The following is a 24,803-nucleotide window of genomic DNA, read 5'->3' on the forward strand; positions in this document are numbered from 1 at the left end:
ATTTCCTAAATCATCATAATGTTTATAACATATATCAAAAACAAAGAAATAAGCAAATTAAAAACAAAAACTTGGGAAAGAATAAACAGAGTTTTACATTGTCAAGACAACCATACTTGAAAGGTTAAAATCCTTGAGATTAAACCTCAAATGTATAATTACAAGTAAAGTATGTGCAAGAATATATAAAAATGATAAGACATCATTGAGATGCATTAAAGGAGGCATAGATACATACACAGAAACCATATCAATGGACTGGAATATTCAATATTTTTAAATTATTTTTAAAGATGTCAGTTGTACCCAAATTAAACTATAGTTTCACTTCAATCTCAAACAAAACCCCTAAAGGTTTATAATAGTTAGAATTATAAGAATAGCAGTAATAATTATTATTATTAACTGCTTGTATGAAAACTAACAGGTTGTTTCTTAAATTTATACAAAAATGTAAAAATGAATAGCCAAGGTGATATTGAGGAAGGAAAAAATTAACAACTTAACTAATAGATCTCAAAACTTATATTTAGATACAATAAGAAATACGTGTCTCTTGACACCAGGAAAACAAACAGACAAATGGAATGGAACAAAACTGCCCAAACAGACCCATATACATACATCAAAAGATATATGACAAAGGTTTATCTGCAGTGCAGTGGGAAAAGGATACACTCCTGAACAAATATGCTGGATCAGTTGGCTAACTATATGGTATAGTTTGGGCGCTTGTCCCCACCAAATCTTGTGTTGACGTTTGATCCCCAATGTTGGAGGTGGGGCCTAATGGGAGGTGTTTAGGTCATGGAGCAGATCCCTTATGAATAGATTAATGTCCTGGAGTGAGACCTGAGGAGTGAGTTCTTGCTCTATTAGTTCCTGAGAAAGCTGGTTAAAAAAAAAAAAAAAAAAAAAGACCCGGTGCCTCCCCTTCTCTCTCTCTTGCTTTCTCTCATGCCATGAGAACTTGTCACATGCCAGCTTATTTTGCCTTCTGCCATAAGTAAAAGCAGCTTCAAACCCTGATGAGAATCAGACGCTAGTGCCATGCTTTTTGAATAGCCTGCAGAACCATGCACCAAATAAACCTCTTTAGACCCAAACTCACGTGTTTCTTTATAGCAACACGAAATGGATTAAGACACTATATGAACTAAATACAAATCCCTGTTTCCTACCATATAAAAAATATGTATTCCAAATAGAGTACAATTTTAAATGAAAATGACTAAATAATAAGGCTTCTGGGGTGGAAATATAACAATAACTTTATGAACCTGTTATTGTCAAAGTTTTTTTAAGAAGTATTATTACAAAGAAAAAATGTAAATTGACGTACATTCGACTTACTAAATTTTACTCACTAAGTGCCACATTAAGAGAATAAAAATGTAAACTATACAACTGCACGAGATATTTATAATTCACATATCTAACAAATGACTAGTATCTACATGGAATATTAAAGTCTCAGTAATTAAGAAAATAAAATTATTAAAGGCTGCACATTTTACAGAAGAAAAAAATCGCATGTCTAAAAACCTTATAAAAATCTCATCAGCACTACTCAACAGGGACATGCAACTTAAAAGTACAATGAAATATTACCACATACCTACCAGAATGGCTAAAAGTTTGAAAGTTAAAATTAATTTTTGATAATCACGTAGAGCAACAGCAACTATCACATAATGATAATGGGAGTACACATCGTATAACTTTTGGGAGAAAATGTTTGGCAATATCTATTAAAATGTTTCACTTCCTATGATACAGAAATAATTTCTAGCAGAAATTCTAGTCACCACCAGAAGATTATATATGAGAATATTCTCAGCAGCACTTTTTATAACAGCCCAAACTGGAAATAATCCACAATTCCGTCAACACTAGAATGCATATGTATATATCTACAGCTCAAACTGGAAATAATCCACAATTCTATCAACACTAGGATGCATATGTGTGTGTGCGTGTGTGTGTGTGAATACACAGGCACATCATATATAACTATATATATGAATATATGAAATAACTGATACATATTATATATAAAGATACATATATGATGTATATAGCTATTATATGTATATAATAACATATAGATGATATACAGTGCTATATAGATATAGTTATATGGTCAATGAATACAGCTAGGAGAATAAAGAAGATATTGCTACATGCAAAATTACATGAACGCCAAAAACATCATCCTAATGGAAAAAAGCCAAACATATTAAAGCTTTAAAAATATGTCTATGGTGATAATGTCATTTTATAGTTAGCTTTGGAATGTAGTGACTAGATGGGATAATAAGACTTTGAGGATGTCAAAAATATGTTATTTTTTAATCTATCTGCTGGTTAAAGAGGCTTGTTTAATTTGTGAAAATTTTCCCTATGCATTTATGTGTACTTTTCTATAAGCAAGAGGTACTTTAATAAAAAATATTGTTTCTAAACATTTTCTTTACAATTTAAAAAGTCATAGGAATCCAGATTGGGCCTTTTTTTTCTATATAGTTCAGGTCATGATTGGTGCTATTAAAAGTCTCCTAGGATAAACAGACCAAACCCTACCGAAAAAAGAGGAAAATAAGGTGCTGAGGCATTAAGTAATGGGCACATATTCAAGCAGAGAAAAAAAAAATCTAAGAACCAAAATTCAAATCTAAGTCTCATCTTTTCTGAGCTTATTCCACTTTATCAGGACATGTATTCCTTCAACAATTTTTTGTGTAGATGTTAAGTGTTCATATCACAAAATAATAATACAAAGAATAATTGTTATTATAAGTAAAGAAGATGAGGGAAAACTTTTGTAGGTTACAGTAGTTTTATGACATACATTGTGATGATGATTTCACAGGTGTATACCTATCTCCAAACTCATCAAATTATATACATTAAATATGTAAAGCCTTGTTATGTCAATCATACCTCAATAAAGCAATTAAAACACCAAAATTTTGTTACATACCTATGATGTGATAGGCTGCTATATGTTAGGGATACAGCATCTACAAAACTGAGAAGCAGAAGTCCTTGGTCTCAAGAAGCTTACATTCTAATTTACATGTTACAGTATATTTCATAATTGAGTCTAAAAACTCAGTATGGTGTAACAGTGTAACTGATCACTAGTTGCCCTTCAAAATCAATTTCTCCCCCTTCTTGAGTAATAAAACTCTCCATTTTTTCACTGGGCTATGAACACCCAAAATAACATTTATATACCTTGACTTCTCCAGCATCTAGATAGAGAAATATGAGTACTATGTAATGGGACTTAATAGCAAGTGGAGTGTGCACTTTTGGGAGAATTTTTCCCTTATTCCATTACCTTTTCTCTCATCTTTTCTGGGGTCTGGAGTAAGATTATTATGGTGAGAGCTGTATCACTTCATATAAAGCTGTAATATGTGAATGGTGGAGAACAAGATAGAAACATTCCCTGATACCACAGTCCAAAAATATTATACCTGGACAACATATCACTTGGTGTGTTTTACTTACATTAAGATGAAATAAAATTATTTTAGATAAGCCACTATAACTTTGAATTTTCAGTCACTGACAGCTAAAAATCTTCTAACACAATTTAGTCAACAGTTTTGTCATTTTCTATTAAATATATTTCTAAGTGTATCCAGGAAATCAGCTGGCCACTTAAAGTCTTATTTTCTATTCCTTAACTCAAAGCCACTTAGAGCTACTATCCATCCCATAAACAAAATGTATTTGTGTCAGTGGATGCAAAGTTCAGCATAGGAAAATGGGGAGACAAGAACATGTATCTTCCATATCTTAGTCCTGACAAAGGATAGTGTTGTCTTCTTTCTCCATATTTATTTATGTATCAAAGCCAGGTCTAGTAAAACTGAATCAATTAAAAGAGAAAAATATTTAGTTTTCCTTCATTCATCCTGGTTATTTCTCTTCTCAAACCTAATGTTGGTAAATATAGTCTGATTCTACTTGAAATATTTCACATCAGAAGCTATTCTCTAATTAATATACCAAGATATAATCATTTTACTATGTTCATTTATGTAAGTAAATGTACTTAATAAGTACATAATCCAATGTAAAGCTTTGTTTTCAACATAAAAAGGGAAACACATATAAATAGTAGTGAGTATTTAGCATTGTAAAATACCATTCCGATTTTTTACTATGAGTTTTAAATCTTAACAGTAAAGGAAGATAAGAAAGAAAGAAAGAAGGAGGGAACTAGCTCACATTTACTTTGGACTAATTTTAGACTTAAGAAAAGGCTACTTTATTCTAGGCTAAGAAATCCAGATTTGTAATTAACTCTGGTATGTTTCCTGTCACTGCTGAGAAATTTGCATCGGCTGTCTGTCCATAAACTGGTTGTATTTTTATCCCAGAGAAGTAATTTGTAAAGATGCTTCAAGATTTCCTTTTAAAGAATGCCGTGGTCAATGATTAACTACACAATCCCTCATCATAAAACTTTTCTTCATGTATTTTAATTGTAATAAATAACTGGATCCAATAAGCAATGTGTGAATACCCAACAAGGTAGCTTGTTTTCTGATTATAAGAGAGAATTTATAATACTTATGTGTATAGCAAAACGCTATTTCCCTTTTTTTAATTCAAGAAGACAATAAAAAGGCAAACTTGTAGCATATATAAACTAATAGTGAGAAAATGAAACTTTATGACCAACCATAGTTTGGTCGGTTAGGAGGCAGTTACCGTCAGCACAGAGATCAATAAAAACTAATTCTGCCATAGAAACTAATTCTTCTGATTGGAATTCAGGAAATGTGACAACCAAAATAAGCAAAGGAGATAGAGACTAAAACCTAGTGCTTCTAGGGCTATTGGAAATGTAAACTTTAAGAAGAGACGCAATTTTTAAACTCAATCTCCTCATCTGTGAAATGATAGAGTGTGAAAATTCAGTCTGAGGATTTTCATATATTCACACACACAATGGATTTCCATCTAAATAATAAAAATCTTGAAATCGTGATTTTATTTTCTTATTCAACATATTGATGCTTAGTTTATTTAAATAATGCATTACTGAGATAATTCCAATTAAAACTGGTTAGTACACATGTTCTTCATTTCCCTCCAACAAAAAAGGATTCCAAGAAACAACTACATCTTCAAAGAAACAATGCAGTAACATTGACATTTTCTGTTCTCCAAGCAACAGAAAAGAAAAAAATGTAAACAGCCCCATTTTTTATTAAAACAAGCAAAACGTGGTCTCTCATGCCTGTAATCCCAGCATTTTGAGAGGCCGAGGCAAGCGGATCGCTGGAGCCCAGGAGTTTGAGACCAGCCTGGGCAATATGAAGGAACCCTGTCTTTACGTTAAAAAAAAAAAAAAAGAAAAAAAATAGCCATGCATGTTTGCACTCGGCTGTAGTCCCAGCTACCAGGGAGGGTGAGATGGGATGATAATCTGATCCCTGGAGTTTTGGGCTACAGTGAGCCTTGATCCAGCTACTGCACTCCAGCCTCAGTGACAGAGTAAGATCCTGCCTGAAATAGAAAAGCAAACAGGAAATAGACCAATTCTCAGGCAACAAAACTGTAATGTATATTTTTCTACAACAGTGCAGTGAAATGTAGACTAAAATGAAAAGGAAAAAAAAATAAAAGAACCCTAAAAGCATACATACATCTCTTCAGGCTTTGTTAATAAAGCAGCCCTCTCTATTTGGCCCCTAAATAGAGGTGTAAGAGTGTGATTAGGTTTTGAAGGAGGGAAATATTACTGAGGTAGATTTGATTCTCCTCCATTAAATTTCAAAAAGAGGTCAAACTGAAGGGGACAACATGCATTGGCAGAGAGTTTCTTGGGTAGAGTTAATTTGACAAGGTGGAGAACTCACTGAGATGTCGAAGAACTTATGAAGTCATTGCTCTGGCTCAAAGGCATAGGAAACCAAAGATCTTTAAGCAGTCTTGATGAGCAGGCTATTTATTGGAACTTTTTTATGGGTGAGCTGTTAGTTTTCATAAAAAAGAAACTGATACATATTGTTTTTCTCAGAATGCATTTTCAGTAGCAAGCAGCTAAGTTATTTGCTTTGTTGGTCTTGGTTTTTTCTTTTTTAACACAGTATCAGAAAATTGTGCTTAATTTCCATTCTCAGTCCTAACAGAGTTTTGCTATTTAGGATAAGTTAATACATTTTTTTTCTAAACTGCAGCTTGTAAACATTCCCTAAAGTTATATAGGGTGAAGCAATGAAATAAGAAGGTAATTCCAAGATTTCATCACAGATAGACTGTAATTAGAAGACTTTACTGTGAGCCACAGACCCATAAATGTCAACAATCAAGGGGAGAAATGCTATAGTGTAAAGGATTCAATGAAGGGGGTCTCTGTAAAGACAAAATCAAGTATAAATAATAGCCTGCCTCACTTCCTCTTAATAGTATATAAGTGATATTTACAAGCAAAATTAAGAAAGAATAGAAAAAAAGAATGCATACAAGGTCTGTCTGAAGACACAGAGAGAAAAAGATCAAGAAAATAAATCAAGGAAAATCAAAAAGAAACTGACAAGAATTTTCAAGAAATAAGAAAATAGTTTCTATAGCATCTAAGGAATTTGTCAGATTTTTTGAAGAGACCAAGGAAGAAATACAGAATGTCAAAGACAAAAATCATTAGATATCCAAGTGAAATGATTACATGAGCAAATTTCAAGAAAACAATGAAAACATAAAAGCCATATTAGAAATAGCAGAAAAATCAAATAAACATGAATTAATACTGTTTTACACAGTGCATTGTATTCATTAATGAATTAATATATTGTAATAATTAATGAATTACAACTATATTACAATAATTACAACTAATTAATACATTGCATTAATGAATTAATACAATATTTTACTGTGGAAAATAAAAACAAGCATAAAATACAGAAAAGACCACACATGTGTAATGTTAGATTGACATATTAATAATGAATATTTCTTAAAAATTGAACAACACATACAATATATTTTAAAACATCAAAGATATAGATTATGACATGCAATAATACTTGTATTGGAGATTGAAAGAGAATATTGTGATCTAAAAAAAATGATTCAAAGTTTTAAAAACATTTGAAAATCAAAACAGAAGAAAGTCATGAATGGGGGTGGGGGGAATAGAGATTAGCCTCAGACTTTTCATAGTAATTCTTTATGACAGTACATATTGGCAAAATGTCTAAAAATTTGGAAATGAATGTATGATGAATAACTTCATGTCAATAAAGTTGTCCTTTAGTTATAAACATAGAAAGCAGACAAATTAACACTTTCAAGACCTGAAGGATTACAGTACCCATTAACTTTTGTTGAAATTAAATATAAAGTATTTAATTAATTGATTACTAAGTAAGAAAATTCAGCAAACCAAAAAATAACTCAAAAGACTTAGAAATGGAAAAGGATGGCTGGGTGCGGTGGCTCGCGCCTGTAATCCCAGCACTTTGGGAGGCTGAGGGGGGCGGATCATCTGAGGCCAGGAGTTTGAGACAAGCCTCGCTAACATGGTGAAACCCCGTTTCTACTAAAAAAAAAAATACAAAAAATCAGCTGGATGTGGTGGTGTGTGCTTGTAATCCCAGCTACTTGGGAGGTTGATGCAGGAGAATCCCTTGAACCCAGGAAGTGGAGGTTGCAGTGAGTCAAGATTGTGCCACTGCACACCAGCCTGGGAAACAAGAGCAAAACTCAAAAAAAAAAAAAAAAAAAAGAAAGAAAGAAAAGAAAAAAAAGAAATGGGAAAGGTTTGTGAAAGAGAACTGATTGTGAATAATGTATTTAATTGTAAAACTAAAGCTATCTACCTAGTGGATTTCTAAAACATAAATGACATAAACATTATAAAGAATAAATATACAATATAAATTGTATATATAGATTACATACATAATACATATAATACACACATAAAGCATATAATACATACTTATATTACATATTTAAAATTAGGATGCAGGAAAGGAATGTTGGAGAAAGTATGATGATGCTAACTTATTTTGACCATTTTTAATAGAAACTTACTAATATGTGTCTACCTTTTAAAAATAGAGGTGAAAACTATAATTTAAAATCTCTGTATTTAATAACATTATTTTGTAATTATATGTTTCTTGTTTAAAATATTTAAAAATTATTCCTAGGTTACTTTTTTCTTCTTGAAACTTAAGTAAAAAGTATGGAGTTTTACTAAATATAAACAATAAATATTTATACTATAAATAATAAATATAAATAATGTATTTATTTACTAAATAAATACATATTACATATATTTTATGTAACATGTAGCATAAATAACCTATATGTAATGTTACACTACTATAATGTAACACATATATGTATACAAATACATATAATATAAACTACTATTTATATTATAAATACTCTGTGTGTATTTCAATACTATACACAAATTATATATGCTACTATAATACTATACTATCAATAGGGGACTTCAAAAAGTACATGGAAAATGGAAGGAAAAGATAAAAATAAGAAATATAAACTTTGTTTCTCAACCAAATTCAGGACACTTTGCAAGGGATGATAGCAGCCATTTAGCATTCCTAAAGAACTGAGGGTCCCAGGAATTTAACCCAGCCAATGTCTGTTTCATATTATCAACTAAAGAAAAATACGGTCCAGAGCCAAGATGGCCGAATAGGAACAGCTCAGGTCTCCAGCTCCCAGCCCAAGTGACACAGAAGACTGGTGATTTCTGCATTTCTGCTTGAGCCACCGCTGCTGACACCCAGCCAAACAGGATCTGGAGTGGACCTCTAGTAAACTCCAACAGACCTGCAGCTGAGGGTCCTGTCTGGTAGAAGGAAAACTAACAAACAGAAAGGACATCCACACCAAAAACCCATCTGTACATCACCATCATCAAAGACCAAAGGTAGATAAAACCGCAAAGATGGGGAAAAAACAGAGCAGAAAAACTGGAAACTCTAAAAAGCAGAGCACCTCTCCTCCTCCAAAGGAACACAGTTCCTCACCAGCAACGGAACAAAGCTGGATGGAGGATGACTTTGACGAGTTGAGAGAAGAAGGCTTCAGACGATCAAACTACTCTGAGCTACGGGAGGAAATTCAAAACAATAGCAAAGAAGTTAAAAACTTTGAAAAAAAATTAGAAGAATGGATAACTAGAATAACCAATGGAGAGAAGGGCTTAAAGGAGATGATGGAGCTGAAAGCCAAGTATCGAGAACTACGTGAAGATTGCAGAAGCCTCAGTAGCAGATGCGATCAACTGGAAGAAAGGGTATCGCTGATGGAAGATGAAATGAATGAAATGAAGCGAGAAGGGAAGTCTAGAGAAAAAAGAATAAAAAGAAATGAACAAAGCCTCCAAGAAATTTGGAACTACGTGGAACGACCAAACCTACGTCTGATTGGTGTACCTGAAAATGACAGGGAGAATGGAACCAAGTTGGAAAACACTCTGCAAGATATTATCCAGGAGAACTTCCCCAGTCTAGCAAGGCAGGCCAACATTCAGATTCAGGAAATACAGAGAATGCCACAAAGATACTCCTCCAGAAGAGCAACTCCAAGACACATAATTGTCAGATTCACCAAAGTTGAAATGAAGGAAAAAATGTTAAGGGCAGCCAGAGAGAAAGGTCGGGTTACCCACAAAGGGAAGCCCATCAGACTAACAGCTGATCTCTCGGCAGAAACTCTACAAGCCAGAAGAGAGTGGGGGCCAATATTCAACATTCTTAAAGAAAAGAATTTTCAACCCAGAATTTCATATCCAGCCAAACAAAGCTTCATAAGTGAAGGAGAAATAAAACACTTTACAGACAAGCAAATGCTGAGTGATTTTGTCACGACCAGTCCTGCCCTAAAAGAGCTCCTGAAGGAAGCACTAAACATGGAAAGGAACAACCGGCACCAGCCACTGCAAAATCATGCCAAATTGTAAAGACCATCAAGGCTAGGAAGAAACTGCATCAACTAATGAGCAAAATAACCAACTAACATCATAATGACAGGATCAGATTCACACATAACAATATTAACTTTAAATGTAAATGGACGAAATGCTCCAATTAAAAGACACAGACTGGCAAACTGGATAAGGAGTCAGGACCCATCAGTGCACTGTATTCAGGAAACCCATCTCACGTGCAGAGACACACATAGACTCAAAATAAAGGGATGGAGGAAGATCTATCAAGCAAATGGAAAACAAAAAAAGGCAGGGGTTGCAATCCTAGTCTCTGATAAAATAGACTTTAAACCAACAAAGATCAAAAGAGACAAAGAAGGCCATTACATAATGGTAAAGGGATCAATTCAACAAGAAGAGCTAACTATCCTAAATATATATGCACCCAACACAGGAGCACCCAGATTCATAAAGCAAGTCCTGAGTGACCTACAAAGGGACTTACACTCCCACACAATAATAATGGGAGATTTTAACACCCCACTGTCAACATTAGACAGATCATCGAGACAGAAAGTTAACAAGGATATCCAGGAATTGAACTCAGCTCTAAACAAAGTGGACCTAATAGACATCTACAGAACTCTCCACCCCAAATCAACAGAATATACATTTTTTTCAGCACCACACCACACCTATTCCAAAATTGACCACATAGTTGGAAGTAAAGCACTCCTCAGCAAATGTAAAAGAACAGAAATTATAACAAACTGTCTCTCAGACCACAGTGCAATCAAACTAGAACTCAGGATTAAAAACTCACTCAAAACCGCTCAACTACATGGAAACTGAACAACCTGCTCCTGAATGACTATTGGGTACATAATGAAATGAAGGCAGAAATAAAGATGTTCTTTGAAACCAACGAGAACAAAGACACAACATACCAGAATCTCTGGGACATATTCAAAGCAGTGTGTAGAGGGAAATTTATAGCACTAAATGCCCACAAGAGAAAGCAGGAAAGATCCAAAATTGACACCCTAACATCACAATTAAAAGAACTAGAAAAGCAAGAGCAAACACATGCAAAAGCTAGCAGAAGGCTAGAAATAACTAAAATCAGAGCAGAACTGAAGGAAATAGAGACACAAAAAACCCTTCAAAAAATTAATGAATCCAGGAGCTGGTTTTTTGAGAAGATCAACAAAATTGATAGACCACTAGCAAGACTAATAAAGAAGAAAAGAGAGAAGAATCAAATAGATGCAATAAAAAATGAAAAAGGGGATATCACCACCGATCCCACAGAAATACAATCTACCACCAGAGAATACTACAAACACCTCTATGCAAATAAACTAGAAAATCTAGAAGAAATGGATAAATTCCTCGACAAATATACCCTCCCAAGACTAAATCAGGAAGAAGTCGAATCTCTGAATAGACCAATAACAGGTTCTGAAATTGTGGCAATAATCAATAGCTTACCAACCAAAAAGAGTCCAGGACCTGATGGATTCACAGCTGAATTCTACCAGAGGTACAAGGAGGAAATGGTACCATTCCTTCTGAAACTATTCCAATCGATAGAAAAAGAGGGAATACTCCCTAACACATTCTATGAAGCCAGCATCGTCCTCATACCAAAGCCAGGCAGAGACACAACCAAAAAAGAGAATTTTAGACCAATATCCTTGATGAACATTGATGCAAAAATCCTCAATAAAATACTGGCAAACCGAATCCAGCAGCACATCAAAAAGCTCATACACCATGATCAAGTGGGCTTCATCCCTGGGATGCAAGGCTGGTTCAACATACGCAAATCAATAAATGTAATCCAGCATATAAACAGAACCAAAGACAAAAACCACATGATTATCTCAATAGATGCAGAAAAGGCCTTTGACAAAATTCAACAACCCTTCATGCCAAAAACTCTCAAGAAATTAGGTATTTATGGGACGTATCTCAAAATAATAAGAGCTATATACGACAAACCCATAGCCAATATCATACTGAATGGGCAAAAACTGGAAGCATTCCCTCTGAAAACTGGCACAAGACAGGGATGCCCTCTCTCACCGCTCCTATTCAACATAGTGCTGGAAGTTCTGGCCAGGGCAATCAGGCAGGAGAAGGAAATAAAGGGTGTTCAATTAGGAAAAGAGGAAGTCAAATTGTCCCTGTTTGCAGATGACATGATTGTATATCTAGAAAATCCCATTGTCTCAGCCCAAAATCTCCTTAAGCTGATTAGCAACTTCAGCAAAGCCTCAGGATACAAAATCAATGTACAAAAATCACAAGCATTCTTGTACACCAATCACAGACAAACAGAGAGCCAAATCATGAGTGAAATCCCATTCACAATTGCTTCAAAGAGGATAAAATACCTAGGAATCCAACTTACAAGGGATGTGAAGGACCTCTTCAAGGAGAACTACAAACCACTGCTCAATGAAATAAAAGAGGATACAAACAAATGGAAGAACATTCCATGCTCATGGGTTGGAAGAATCAATATCGTGAAAATGGCCATTCTGCCCAAGGTAATTTATAGATTCAATGCCATCCCCATCAAGCGACCAATGACTTTCTTCACAGAATTGGAAAAAACTACTTTAAAGTTCATATGGAACCAAAAAAGAGCCTGCATCGCCAAGTCAATCCTAAGCCAAAAGAACAAAGCTGGAGGCATCACGCTACCTGACTTCAAACTATACTACAAGGCTACAGCAACCAAAACAGCATGGTACTGGTACCAAAACAGAGATATAGATCAATGGAACAGAAAAGAACCCTCAGAAATGATGCCACATATCTACAACTATCTGATCTTTGACAAACCTGACAAAAACAAGAAATGGGGAAAGGATTCCCTATTTAATAAATGGTGCTGGGAAAACTGGCTAGCCGTATGTAGAAAGCTGAAACTGGATCCCTTCCTTACACCTTATACAAAGATTAATTCAAGATGGATTAAAGACTTAAATGTTAGACCTAAAACCATTAAAATCCTACAAGAAAACCTAGGCAATACCATTCGGGACATAGGCGTGGGCAAGGACTTCATGTCTAAAACACCAAAAGCAATGGCAACAAAAGCCAAAATTGACAAATGGGATCTAATTAAACTAAAGAGCTTCTGCACAGCAAAAGAAACTACCATCAGAGTGAACAGGCAACCTACAGAATGGGAGAAAATTTTTGCAACCTACTCATCTGACAAAGGGCTAATATCCAGAATCTACAATGAACTCAAACAAATTTACAAGAAAAAAACAAACAACCCCATCAAAAAGTGGGCAAAGGACATGAACAGACACTTCTCAAAAGAAGACATTTATGCAGCCATAAAACACATGAAAAAATGCTCATCATCACTGGCCATCAGAGAAATGCAAATCAAAACCACAGTGAGATACCATCTCACACCAGTTAGAATGGCCATCATTAAAAAATCAGGAAACAACAGGTGCTGGAGAGGATGTGGAGAAATAGGAACACTTTTACACTGTTGGTGGGACTGTAAACTAGTTCAACCATTGTGGAAGTCAGTGTGGCGATTCCTCAGGGATCTAGAACTAGAAATACCATTTGACCCAGCCATCCCATTACTGGGTATATACCCAAAGGACTATAAATCATGCTGCTATAAAGACACATGCACACGTATGTTTATTGTGGCACTATTCACAATAGCAAAGAGTTGGAACCAACCCAAATGTCCAACAACGATAGACTGGATTAAGAAAATGTGGCACATATACACCATGGAATACTATGCAGCCATAAAAAATGATGAGTTCGTGTCCTTTGTAGGGACATGGATGAAACTGGAAAACATCATTCTCAGTAAACTATCGCAAGGACAAAAAACCAAACACCGCATGTTCTCACTCATAGGTGGGAATTGAACAATGAGAACTCATGGACACAGGAAGGGGAACATCACACTCTGGGGACTGTTGTGGAGTGGGGGGAGGGGGGAGGGACAGCATTAGGAGATATACCTAATGCTAAATGACGAGTTAATGGGTGCAGGAAGTCAACATGGCACATGGATACATATGTAACAAACCTGCACATTGTGCACATGTACCCTAAAACCTAAAGTATAATAATAAAAAAAAGAAAAAAAGAAAAATACGCACCCTCTAAAGAATTTTTAAGATTAAGAAATAAAAAGAAGTTAGAAATAACCAAATTAAGACTTTAAGGTGGATGCTTAATGATATCTCATTGAAACTTTTACAAATTTGCACTTGTTTGCTGAGAGGAATGAGCAGGAGCATTGTTATGGTGGAAAAGAACTCTCTGGCGAAGATTTCCTGGGAGTTTTCCTCATAAAGCTTCGGTTAACTTTCTCAAAATGTTCCCATAATAAGGAGGTGCTATCATTCTTTGGCCTTTCAAAAAGTCAACTTTGGTTGACTTTCTCAAAATGTTCTCATAATAAGGAGGTGCTATCATCCTTTGGCCTTCCAAAAAGTCAACAAGCAAGGTGCTTTGAGCAGCTCGAAAAGCTGTTGCCACGATCATTGCTCTTGACCCATCTGCTTTTGCTCTGCTAAATAACTTTCACCTCTTGGTACCCATTGTTTTGCTTGTGCTTTGTCTTCAGGATGGTAAAACTATGTTTCACCTCTTGTCACAATTCTTTGAAGATATGCTTCAGGATCTTGATCCCACTTGTTTACAATGTAAAACAAGTCTCTTTTCTGCAGCTATCTGGAAGGAGTGGTTTTGGCACCCATCCAATGGAACATCTGCTCTCCATTAATTTTTTCCTAAGAATTATGTAAGATGACCAGAGTGAGATGTCTATGGTACTGGATATTGTTTGTGCTGCTGGTCATCAGTGCTCTTTAATGAGGGCACGGACAAGATTAACTTTTCTTCCCAAATAGATGTGTATGGTCTGCTGCTATCAGCTTTATCTTCAACATTTTCTCATTTCTACTTAAACCATGTTATCCATTTGTAGGCTGCTAATTTCTTCAGGATGTTGTTCCCACAAATTTTGGAAAGCATACATGATTTCACCATTCTTCTACTCAAGTTTCACCATAAATTTGATGTTGTTCTTGCTTAAATTTTAGCATAATCCATGTTGTTCTGATAGGGGTTCTTTTCAAACTGATGTGTTATCTTACTTAGTGCCTCAAACTAGACCCTGTTCAGCCATGCTTTAACAAGTTAGTATGAATTTATTTTGGAACAAAAGAAAATTTTAAAATGGTGCATAGTTTTTATCATAATATGCATTTTTCCATGAACTTTTTGAAGACAACTATGATAAAGTTATATTCATTCAATATACCCATATTTCAAAATGTGGGTACATTTTGAAAATTTCTCATTTTTTTTCTGTGACCAAATTAGAACATGGTGGTATTTTCATATCCTCTAGATAACATATAGATTACACATTTTGGGAAAATTTATAAATGCTCTTCTCTCCCCACACCCCCAGAATATGACTACATTTGTTTTTCATGATGCATAGTAGACATCATCTTCTCCAAGAAACTTGTTTTGAACACTCGGGATGTATTAAGTTTGTATTTTCTTGTTTTCATAAAATTCTGTGTATACTTTATTAGATACTTTTCTGTCTTACAAATGTGAAAGAACATCAAAATTTAACTCCAAAGTCCTAATACCTAGAAAAGTGTCTGGGTTATATTAGAAATTTGACAAAAGGGCTGTTTTGTTTCTTTGTTTAAATATTTATTGTTCTAAAATAATTCATATTTATTATAAAATTAAAGCAATGGACAACAATTTCAAAATAATCTTGGTTAAAAGTGGTGCACATGATCACAGACATGTGTAGATATATTTCTATAGCCAGATCATATAAGATAAAAAGGCAGGCACCATGGTTTCATGCCACATGGGGTAGAGACCACTAGCTATTAATCTATCATCTGTTCTTCTTTCTGGTCACTTGGCAAAACAATGTATCCCAGCCTCACATGCAGTTACATATGGGCATGCGATGGAATTATGTGTAGAAATAATGTGCATTATTCCTATTCAAAGCCTTTAGCAACACAAAGTGGTACTTTCATGCTTTATTTTCCCTTATTTCAGGAAATAGAAACTATAATATATAAATTTGAAAAATCTATATATAATTCCAATATTAAAGCATTTTTACAAATATATTTTATTTTGACTGAAAAATAATAATTGTATATACTTATGGAGTCCAATGTGATGTTTCCGTACATGTATGAATGGTAGAATGAACAAATCAGGCTAATCAATATATCCATTTCCACATATATCATTCCATTGTTGTGAGAACATTGAAATCTACTCTTTTAGCAACTTTGAAATATACAATACATTATTATTAATAACTATAGAGATGTCTGCTATACCATATTCCTTGCAGCGTTATTCAAAATAACCAAAATGTGGATTAAAAACCTAAGTTCTCAGAATCAATGGAAGAATAGGTTTTTAAGATGTGGTATGTATGCACAATGGAATATTAGTAAGCCTTTCCAAAGAATGAAGTTCTGTCATTTTCGACAACATGGAGTAATCTAGAGGACATTATGCTAGGTGAAATAAGTTCAGCACGGAAAAATAAATATTGCATGATCTCATTTACATGTAGAATCTAAAAAAGTTAAACTTATATAAGTAGAGAGTAGAATGATGGTTACCAGGGGATGGCAGGAGGATGGGAAGAAAGGAATGTTGGTCAAAGGGTACAACATTTTAATTAGAAAGGACGAATCAATGCCGGTGATCTCTTTCACCACAGGGTGATTAAAATTTTATAATTTATCTTAAATATTTTAAAATTTAAGAGTCTTTAAAAATCAAAGTTTAGAAATATCTGACATCTCGTAGTAATTTATTAACTACAATTATTCCATACCCTTTCTGCTACATATTAAGGCAGATAGATGTAACCCACCTATAATTTCCTCTGATTTACAGTTTTCAGTCAGGTATCAAGGTGGATATAAACATATTGCTGATTGAGCTTTCACAATAAATGTAATCAAATCAAGTATAATGTAACTTTGCAATTTTGTTACATAATTGATGGGGTGGAAGAAGAGCAGGTGATGACTGGGAAGGGTGACATGACCCAGGTCTTAGCATTTCACTGAAATTTCCAATTGGACTTGTTTTATTCAAGTCTTTATTCCTGAACCCCATTTTTAGGGCCATTCTTCCTTTTCTCTTATCATGTGGAGCATATTCTTGATTCCATAGGGAACCTGATACTACTATCAAAGTATTTTTATCAGCAAAGCCAATGTCTCCCTATACAAATTTATTATCCAGGCTTCTAAGGTGATAAATTTTGTCAGAGACGAATGATAACACTAACTTAAATGTAGAAGAAAGCTAAAATAAATTATCTTATGTGTGTCGCATGATATTTTCCCCTTACAAAATAATAAAAGACATAGAATATTATAAGAAAAGAATATTGTAAATCTTTTCTATAATTAACAGCACATCAAATTTTCTTTGTGTATTTGAGAAATCTACAAAACAAACCCTAAACATTAATTTCCCAAAAAGATTGTGTGGCACACTCCTTTGACAAGCCTCTCTACCTCCCAAACAGATCCTATAAACATAGAATTTTTCCCTCAACTTAATTTTTTTACATATTTTCCACCCCCAAAGAATTTGCATAGTGAAGTGATAGTATCTCTTATTACCGCTACTTTTATAGTCTTAAAAATAAACATATCTTAAATGTATTCTGTTATTCATGATAAAATATAGAGGTTAAAAAAGACTTAGGTAAGTTATAAGGTTGTTCTTACAGTATCTGAAACTCTCCTTATGCTAATATCCCTGACTTCCTTGATTAACGGTAATTGAAGGCTTTACTATCTTCTCATTCTTTACTTTTATTAATGAGATTGCCATGCTCTGATAAGTGCAAGCTCTTCATACATAGAAAGAGAGGCACAGAGGCCGTGAGGCATCGCATATGCAAGCGAAGACATTTTGGGTTGGAGGTGGATTTTCCAGCTACAGTTGCCAAAACCTTTGTCTTGGTCAGACAACTACTCAACAATGACATTTCCAAATTTTTGATCTGCAAATTCATAAGCAAAATTAAGTATTCAGGTTAAGTCACTAGGTTTGGGGAGAGATTTTACACAGAAACAGAAAAGAAAAAGAGTGTTACTTAATCTCACTATATTTCAGTTTCCTCAACTGTAATATGAAGGTTGATAATAATTCCTCATAAGGTCAATGTGATCATTAAATAGGATTTATAATGCACACACAAGCACAGGTATACACATACACACACAAACATGAAGAAGGGGTAATAAAAATCTGAGAATTTTTTAAAAAATCTATTATGTGTACTGACCATAACTATTTGATAATTTTGTTGCTATCAGAACAAATATCCCATTGGAGTGTCTAATTTCCTCAGTGGTATGATAATAAATAAAATCATAATATAAACTAATCCACATTGATAGTCTACTGTAATTAACATTAAAAATTTGAGGTGTTTTCAGACTCACGAACATACTTATGTGCAGTAAGTAATGAATCTTTTTGTTATGTTTGGATATTTATAGGATGACAAGTGGATTAAACTTAGTTTTGCAATAAAATAAATTTTCAGAATAGTCTTAATAGTTTAATAAAACAGGGACTTCAGGCCTTCTACAAACCAGAGCAGTCACACTCCCACCCAACCAGCACACAGTTGAGGCAGTGCCCTGGCTCCCACAGACTCCAAGTGTGTGGCACACTAGAGCGAATGCACATTCGCAGTGTTCTCTTGCTGCCAGAAGCCATGCAGTTCAAACCTGTGTTGTTCAAGGGTCAACTGTATACAGAGAGCAATGGTTACTAGGGGTGGGTTCTGGGAAGAATAGGGAGATGTAGATCGAAGAACATAAAGTAGCAGTTATTTAGATTAAACAAGTCTAGAGGTCCAATAAGGACTTCAGGTAATAAAATTAAACAATATTTGGGATTCATGCTAAATGAGTACATTTGAGCTGTTCTTGCCACAAAAAAACAAAAATAATGGATAACTAGGTGAGATAGTGCATCCCTTAATTTGCATCCATATAGTAATTTTTTTACTACCCGTATGTATTTTATAACATCATGTTGTATACCTTAAATATACAACATAAAATTTGTTTTTAATATTTTTTAAAAATGAAAATTTTATTGATATTTTTAAATACTTTATTTTTGTCAAGATTAAATACCCATTGAGAAATTTTTTTAACTTCTTAGGTATTTGAAATAATTCATCCCTAATAACATATGGGCATTAGAAACAGAATTTCATATAAATCAACTGATCAACTATTGAATTAAGTAGCATAAGACAAAATATAAAGCAAATAGGAAAACATTCTGATTAGTAAGAAAGAAACCATCTTTGAATATTTATAGTAGAAATACATTTTTGTTGGTGCTTTGTTCATGTTATAAAAATAGTATTAAATAGTAATAGGCTGAGTGTGGTGGTTCATGCCTATAATCCCAGCACTTTGGGAGGCTAAGGCAAGCAGATCACTTGAGCCCAGAAGTTTGAGACTAATCTGAGCAATACAGTGAGACCTCATTTCTACCCAAAGTTGAAAAACAAACAAAAACTTAGCTGGGGATGGTGGTGCGCACATATACTCCCAGCTACTTGGGAGGCCAGGCAGGAGGGATACATGACCTGGGAGTTCAAGGATGTAATGAGCTGTAATTGTGCCACTGCACTCCTGCCTGGGCACAAAGTGAGACCTCATCTCGAAAAAATAAAAAAAGTATTAGTAGTAAAATATGTAATGGGTTATGCTTCCTTATAAAGCATATATCTCAATTCAATTTTATTTTTTTTCTTTGTCATATAGGTAAATGAAGAAAAGTTATTTAAACAGTAAGAGTAGTAGGGTCAGAAAAACAAATTAAGGTTTCCTCTATTTTTGCAATATGTTTCTAGACAGAGTTAAGAAGCTCTGACTGAAAATGGGGAGAAAGTATTTAAAATGTTTTAAAAGTACCTTGCGTTTTAATATTATAATATTCGAACCAGACTGAAATCTATGAACAGATCTTCAGATGTCTATGAGTTAACGTTCAATGTGGTTGGATATAAAACAGTTAACATTAATTCCAAAAGGTTCAAATGAATCTACATGCATATTTATCTAAAAATATTCAATAGTGGCATAATAACTCAATGCTTAGTCTAAGCTGTAAAATGAGGTTATAATGTTGATAAATGTATTTGCAATACCAGGGCATTGCATGTAAGGATGGAAATTTCCTCAAAAAGATTGATCACACTCCTAATTCAGAGCCTGTGCAAACCTAGTTCTCTTTGTGTGGAACATTCTTTTCCCAGATACCCACATAAGCTAATCTATAGTTTCCTTTGTGTTTCTGCTTCTATTTATTGGGGTGGTGTGTAGTTTATGCTTTGGTAAGAATGAACCTTCAAATTTTATAGCCTTAGTCTAATAATGATATTTGACATGTCCAGTCACGTTTTGTTTCTAGTACTTATCATCTACTCCATTCTAACTTAAATAGGAATTAAAATACAAGAGAGCAATAAATTAGCATCACTGTTTCTACTGCAATCCTGTTATTGCATCAAATTTCCCATCATTTCCTTTCTCCCACGTTTAGAATACTCAACTTATTCCCAATGGAAATAAACAAAAATTCCATCCAGACACTGAATCTGTGGCAAAGCCTGGGATTTAATTGTAGTGTGTGGTAAACTCTACATCCAGTCCAGTTGGGTTTCTTACAAACTAAAACAGAAAAATTTTCTATTTCCTCCATTCCAACTAATGCAGAATTTAGAAATACAAACAGAAATAACAAATATTTGAAAGAGAAATGATTGGAAGATATCCGGCAATTACTCTAGCAGTTATCAGAGTTCTACCCTTGGAATGCTAAATATGTCTTAACTAGGCATTTATTTTGCTCCCTGGAAGAATTGTCGTTTCTAATGTGGCCCTTAGAACTGTCTTCTGGGAGATTCTTTTTTTCCTCTGCATTTATCCTGTTTGGTTATATACGAAGCGTGCTTGGGGACTTCTTTGCTTTCCTTGAGAGACACACAGTTTTCTCAGTCTTCTCTCTGCCTTAGAAAAATTGAGGTCAAATTGAGGGAGTAAACCAGTCATTTTTTTTTTTTTTCTGAGCTAATGTTTTTCTTGTAATTCTTTGCCAAATGCCGTCAATAGAAATTGCATTAGTTTGCTATGGCTGTCATAACAAAACAGCACACACTGGGTGGCTTAAACAACAGACATTTAATTTCCAAGAGTTGTGGAGCCCGAAGTCCAGGATCAACAGCAGTTTAGTTTCTCCCTAGGCCTCTCTCCTTGTTTTACAGGTGGCTGACTTCTCTGTGTCCTCCCATGACCCTTTCCCTGTGAGTGTGCACCTCTTGTGTTTCTTCTTATAAGGATAGCAGTCATTCTGGATTAGAGCTCCATGCGAAGATGTCATTTAACCTTAGTTATCTCTTTAAAGTCCTTAATTCCATATACTTTCACATCGGGGTTAGTGCTTCAACATAAATGTTGGGGGGTGGGTCGGCCAGTCACAATTCAGACCATAACAGCAACAAGCATGTGCTATTATCATTGTTCCAACCTATTTCTCTAGAAATACAGTTTTATAGAATACATGATCTGGCTTCCAAGGAACCTCAGAAGAGAATTTACTAAGTGTTTCAGACTATGTACATAAACAATTATCTTTTTAACTTCTTATAATTATGAATCTTCATTAACTACTGATTAACCTTTAAGATGTCACCCTATTTTAAGTCACAATTTCTATATTGGTCAGTATAAGCTAGTGCTGCTTCATGTTCTACAGGGACACATTTTTTTCTTGCTCTTCCTCATTTATGTCAATGTGTTTTCAAATTCATGCTGACCTGTTTAGAGGGCTTGTTTTGAGGATGACACATTTCTTACTTTTGCTGAGAAGAAAGTAAGATGGATTAATATAGCCCTGCATTCAAGATTAATGCCATCAGATGCCAAAAACTGGCTAGCAGTGCAACCCAGGTTTTCAGTAACCACTTATCATGAAACTTGGACACCATAATATTCACATTAATATTTCCAAGCAGCATAATATCCATGGGACCTCATGAATTTAAAATTTGCTCAGCCATTTCATTTAAGGAACTGATATTTTGTATTTATCTTCCTCATTTTCTAATAATTATATTTCATGGCTGACAGAATAACCACCAGGATGCTCTATTAGCACAGTGATTTCCACTTTCACCTATGGCATCTAAAGTAAATGTTTAAAATTCTGGAAACCTTACATTATGTAATGGAATTCCCATAGTTAAAATGAAATTGATTTGAAAGTTCACTATTCAAACACATTGAACCAGTCTATTTTAATTTTTAAGAAAAAAAAGAATGTATTAGAAAATAACTTACAAAGAGTGACTACTAAATTGAATTTAATTCATACATAATGACACATATAAAATTAATTTAATAATTATTAAAATGTATAGCATTTATTATATGCAAACATTCTACATAATACTTGGGATAAAAGTCTGAGATTCTTTTCACGGAATATAACATCAGTTATAATCCAAAACGTACCTACCTATCCAGTTTGCTCCCCTACAAATAATCTTGTATCTATCCACTTACCTTCCTGTACTACTCTTCAGAGTATGCTAAATATTCTCTTTTCTTTCATATCAAAGAGCTCTGCATAATATTGTTCTCTAAATAGCACGACCTTCCTTTGCATTCCATCTGATGAACATCTATTTGAATTTCAGAACTTAGAATGAGTACTGCTCTTTCTGGCAAACTTTCATTGTGAATCTTCAATATCTACTGGCTAACCTTTAAGATGGCCCCTGATATGGTTTGGCTGTCCCCACCCAAATCTCATCTTGAATTGTAGTTCCCATAGTCCCTACGTGTTGTGGGAGGGACCCAGTGGGAGGTAATTTTATCATGGGGTTGGTTACTCTCATGCTGTTCCTCTGAGAGTGAGTGACTTCTCACAAGATCTGATGGTTTTGTAAGGAGCTTTTCCCCCTTAGGCTCAGAACTTCTTCCTGCTGCCATGTGAAGAAGGATGTGTTTGCTTCTGTTTCCCCATGATTGTGAGTTTCCTGATCCCTCCCTAGCCCTGCTAAAGTGTGAGTCAATTAAACCTCTTTTCTTTATAAATTACCCAGTCTCAGGTATGTCTTTATTAGCAGCGAGAGAATGGACTAATATGTCACCCTATGTTGAGTCACAATTTCTGTTTTGGTTAGTATAGGCTAGTTATACTGTGGTAACAAATTGACACCCATATATTAGTGAGTTAACACCACAAAGATACATACTTAATTTATTTTACTTGTTAATTATTATTTGGTAGTTGGAGCCTGAAGGGAGTGGTAATATCTCTAATACACAGTCACTCATCAATACAGGCTCATGGAGGAATGACCAATTTACAACCACACAGTATAAAATATGTATCTTCCTCAGATGACCAGACTGTTAGGTATTCTTCCTCTTTGCTTCTTCATCATCATGTACATATCTTTATAATCAATATTATATCACATTTTAATTTGTTTGTCTGATCCTCCCACCCCATTCAGACTCTGCTGTCCTTGAAGGCAGTGACTGTATTTAATTCATCTCTCTAGTTCAATACTTCAAGGTCTTCTATTTTTAACTTTTTTAAAGTGGAAAGTAGATATTTACAAGGTTCTATGAAAAAGTTCGGCACAGTTCACCAAAAGGATTCACCAAAATTAATGACAAAGAGCAATAGAACTCTGTGAAATATTTTCCATCTCATTGGTTAAAAAAGAGTTGCTCATATTTGGTAAAAAACACATTAACCATGCAAATGAGGAACTATTCCTCGGAATGAAATTTAAAGGATGTTTAAATAACAGCAGATGACAGGGAAAAACTGGCGGTGAAGAGTACGTAATGTGTAAAAAATGACATGTACTTACTTGTACTGGAGCCAGATTCTTTCACTATTTTGACCTGGCTTGTGGAAGGAGCCTCCCTCCAGAGCAAAAGGAATTGAGTAGCAATAAAATTGAAAGTTAAAATCTCATTTTTTAAAGCTTTTCTGCTTGTCTGATGAACTAAGTCCTAGAGTTTACTATATTGTCTTGAGATTCATAATTTATATCTGAGAATCAGAGGAACTTTAAAATGCCTGCCACAGCTGAGACATTTTAAAATGCTCGAAGAAAGTCTGATTCAATAAACTAAATAATGATTCAAATGATGAATTTTGTTTCTGCCTTTGAAGAAGAAACAAAATACCTACAATGATTTGTCTATTACATGACAGTTTTTCTTTTTATGAACACTCGTACTATAGAAATTATTAACACTATAGCATTTCAGACAATTTGAATCCCTTAAGCCTATTTTAATTCAAATATAGCCATTTATTAATTTGATAGAAAAAGCATTCATCACTTTTCATGTAAATTATTCTTTTCTTCCCACTAATGTAGTCCAAGCACCTCATTATATATGAAGGTTACATTGCCAAGGCTGGGTTTCTGGGAGTGAAAACATTTTCTTCATACTGTGAGGTATATGAAGTGTCTCTGTGAAGACAGATCATGACTGAATAATAAAAATAATGAGATAAGTGCTGACCAGGATGACCTTAACATTCCCCTCAGCTTGACTAAACTTTAGACAGGTTTCTCCCTGACCACAGGCCACTGACCTCTCTTTTCTGATGGCATTTACTTTAGAAAACTTGCATTGTAAATTTTTTCTCTGTCCCTTTGAGATGTAAATATTTTTCCAGCATCTTGCCAGGCTTACAC

Source organism: Nomascus leucogenys, chromosome 5, assembly GCF_006542625.1.
Source record: "Nomascus leucogenys isolate Asia chromosome 5, Asia_NLE_v1, whole genome shotgun sequence".
Lineage (NCBI taxonomy): Eukaryota > Metazoa > Chordata > Mammalia > Primates > Hylobatidae > Nomascus > Nomascus leucogenys.